A 4,117-nucleotide genomic window follows, 5' to 3' on the forward strand; every position below is an offset into this window, starting at 1 on the left:
TCAGTCAACTGGTGCCCGCGTTGGCTGGTGCCCACAGTCTGTGCCTGGGGGTGGGGGAGGCCTCCAGGTGCCTGGGAGCGTCATTCTTCTATCCGTCTTCTTGCTTGCCTAGCCACAGTTCTCAAGCAAATAACCTGGGGCTGCACTAATCGTACCTGACTCAAAGTGACCTTCAATCTGCTTGGTCCAGTGGTTTTAAACCTCCTCGTGACTTACCAGCACTCTCGGGCGTGCCTGCCACAGCAGGAGCCGTCCTTCCGCCGACACCATGCCACAACCCTGCTCCGGGGCCCGCCCGCCTCCCCACTCCTCCAGGCCACATCCGCAGGGGCGAGCGCACGCCCCAGCCCGTGCTGGGGAGGAACCAGGGCCCTAAAGGACCGGGCCGCCACGGAGCGAAAACGTCGACCCTGCTTGCCGCCATGCTGCTCCCTGCCACCGCGCATGCGCTGGCCGCGAACGGAGCGTGGCCGCAGCGGCGGCCCGGCGCTCGAGCACCGCGCATGCATTGGCTACAGACCAGATCGACTGGGAGGGGCGGGGGGGTGGGGAGAGCGAGGGGAGGGCAGCGGGAGCAGGAGCGAGGCGAGACCCGCAATGGCGCCCTCACGTGCTCGTGGCGCGGCACTGCAGCCAGACGCCTCACGCGTGTGAACCGCAGCCTGCCGCAGCCCCGCGGGGCTCCCACCGAGCGGTGAGCGCACCCAAGGTTACTCTGCCCGTGCCCGTGCCCGTGCTGGAGAGAGCGGCAGGGCTGAAGAGAATGCCTGCTTCTTAATACTACATTAGTATTAAGGAGTTTTACTCCCGATTTCGGTGACATCTCGACTGGGTGTGTGGATTGACTTGTGGCACACCGGGTAACGAATCCCTGATTTGGGACAACATTCCTAATGCAGCCTGGGATGCTGGCAGCCTTCTGCGCCACAAGGGCACATTGATGACTCCTGGCCACTTGCTCTCCCCCAGGACCCCCAGGTCTTTCTCTGCTGAGCTGCTTTCCAGCTGCTTAGCCCCTAGCCTGTAAGGTTGCTTTTTTTTTTTTAATTATTATTATTTTTTTAATTTAAGAAAGGAATGCCTTTACCTTCCCAGGGGTCTTGTTCAGAGCTCTTTGGTCTGGGGATCGGAGGTTCTCCCTTAGAATACCTCGGTGCCGGCTGGAGGTCCTGCGGTCCCGCAGATCTGTCGAGATTCAGAAGCAGAGTCCCACCTGGGTCGCCAAAACTGTCACCAAAATTGGGAGTAAAACTCCTTAACACCAATGTAGCATTAAGAAGCAGGCATTCTCTTTATTACGGCACCAGATGCATGGGGAAACACTCCTCCCAACATGCATGCTGTCTGTTGCATTAGCCAAAGTTTATATTGCTTTGTTGCATACATATGCATTAAATTTCCTGGAATGATTAAACATATTCATTCTATTTCCTGGAACTAATTATCATATTTACATAGTCATTACGCATGCGGTCTGAGTCTCCAGGAGGCTTCTATGGGGGTCACTGGTGGTCCCTGGTGGTCCGTAGTGGTTGCTGAAGAGATGCCTTTTCCATGAACTCTGAGCTCCTTTTCCATATATGGTCTTGGCTTGGTTCATTTCTTTGCTTGAGAAAGCTGTCTTCCTCCTAACCTTGGTTTTACCTGGTTTCTGCAGGTTTCTCTGTACTCCTTTAGGATGCATCAGTTACAGTTGCGAGAATTGTGTCCTTGGGTGCACTCTTGTCTGAAGATCCTGGTAACAGTTCCCCCCTTTCCCACCCCCTTTTGAAAAGCTGCCTGAGGCCCCTGGTAACAGTTGCCTGAGAGCTGCCTCTTGTTCCACCCCTATTACATGATTGGTTAAATTATTTGCATATTGCTTACACTGCAATTCTCACTTCTGCATGCCCAGTGGGGAAGGGTCTCCCCACAATTAGGGGTCTTCAGCCTAGCGGGTGTGATTTTTAGTATTATAATGAGGATAGTAGACTTTAGGGTAGAGCTCGTTACTGTTTTTTGCTGACTGATTAGATATATACATATTTCCAGGATGTTCCTAACTTGAGGATGAACATCGTTGCCAAACACTGATTAGGAGTTCCTCCCCTGCTCATTCTTGGCAACTTCAAGGATAGGTCATCTGGCCCTAAGTCTTAAACATTAAAATTCCTTCCAAAGTAAAAACTTGCGAGCTCAGTTAATAATTCTCCTAACTCAGATAACAATTCCCCCCTTTGAGACATGAGAAATATATATACATATCTTCACAAGTCTCGCCATTCAGTACTTACTTAAAGTATGAATAGCTAAATTTTTTACACAACTTAAAGTGATACATATTATAATGAGGATTATTGTTACAACAATTAGGGATTGTAATAAGCTAGCTAGCCAACCAGTCAGGGAGAATCTGGATTGAAGGATCTGAATTATCTTGTTTTTTTAATTTCCCCCACCAGTTACCGTCCAGAGGTCTCTTTCTCCATAGAGGACATAAGGTTAACATTCCCAAAGTCCCTTGTTTGATTTTACCTGCTACGCGCAGTTCAGTTGTCCAGTCTCCGTCTTCGCTTACCCAAACTAAATGATCCATAGTAGGTAGGGCAAGTGTCTCACAATCGAGTCCATCTATCAGATCTTCAACGGTTCTCCCCGTCCAGGTATTCTTTATACTACTAGTCAGATTCCTGCACGTACACCCAAGCCTTAACGCTCGTGCGACCGGAGCCAAAACCTGTATTGATTTTTCAGTTGATTGGCAATCAAATATCCGGGTACAATTCCATTGGGGCATCCTATTTACTTTCCCAGAATCAGTTACATCTCGTAATAATTTCAACTTGTCGTCAATTCCGCCTGTCTTTGTACCATTCCATGAAATGCACCAGGAAGTGGGTTGAACATGCGTCCACCTTCTGTCAACAGATTCCTTCCATATCAAAGGGAGGGTTTCACCCCAGGGGAAATTTTCACATCCCTCTTGTGGCTTTATAGTTAGAGTCTTTTCCCCTCTTTCTTCTACGTGGCAATATCCCATTTGTTTGGGTGTCCAATGTCCATGGCCTACCACCTTTGTTTTATTATATTTCATAATTAATACTCCCGTTTGGCTAACCATTGATGCCAAAGTTTCATTCAAGTCTATTGTTAAAACTCCCCAGTCTATCAGATTTTCAGCTGATTTAGGTAAGGGGAGACAGGCAGTAATACTACTTGAATTGTGAATTCTCCCAAATGACTGGATTCGTTTCAATACTAGGTTAGTATCTTCAGTTCGTAAGTGAATTAACAAGTACCAAAGGGGTATTACCTTCCCTCGGACTCCCATGTTTTGACTTCAGGTAATCAGTACATCGGCATAAACAAAACAGTGATGCTGAACAAAATAATCATCCTATTAACACTAGTACAACAAGTCCTTGTTTACAGTCTAGTTCAAAGTATGTTTCTGGTACAGCCAGACTGCACCGCATTAGTTAGCTTCTGGAAATCTTCAGTTTTAATGGACTTCCTCAGATATCCAGTTCCCTTTTGGAGCAAATTTTACTCGGGTATAGTGAATTCAGGAGTTCACACCTCGAACCTTAGCAGCAGTACAAGTAGTCAACAATACTAGATAAGGTCCCTTCCAGCGTTCCTTTCAAGGTTCATCCTTCCATGTTCAGATAAGAACCGTGTCTCCTGGCCGAAATGAATGCACCGGGGTGTCCAGAGGTACAGGAGCTCTTTCATTCAAATATCTCTCCTTGCAAAGTCACCACTGCATATCCGGCCTTCCGTTCTCCCCTTACTGCAAAGCTGCTTCCATCCGTAAACAGTTCCCATTCAGGATTTGTCAGGGGCTCCTCTTTCAGGTCAGGCCGGCTGGAATAAACTTGCTCAATAACCTGCCAACGCTCATGTTCCAATTTTCCTTCCTGGTTTGTCGGGAGCAATGTAGCAGGATTCAAAACGGAAGATACCTTTAAAGAACCATCATCCTGTTCAATGAAGGCGGCTTGGTATTGAATCAATCTACTTGGTGAAAGCCAGGGATGTCCTTTTTGTTCTAATACTGCTAAAACGGCATGAGGTACCTATACGGTGATGGGTTGTCCTAAGGGCAATTTCCGTGCCTCTTTAATCAATAATACTG

Source organism: Apteryx mantelli, unplaced genomic scaffold (assembly GCF_036417845.1).
Source record: "Apteryx mantelli isolate bAptMan1 unplaced genomic scaffold, bAptMan1.hap1 HAP1_SCAFFOLD_34, whole genome shotgun sequence".
Classification (NCBI taxonomy): domain Eukaryota; kingdom Metazoa; phylum Chordata; class Aves; order Apterygiformes; family Apterygidae; genus Apteryx; species Apteryx mantelli.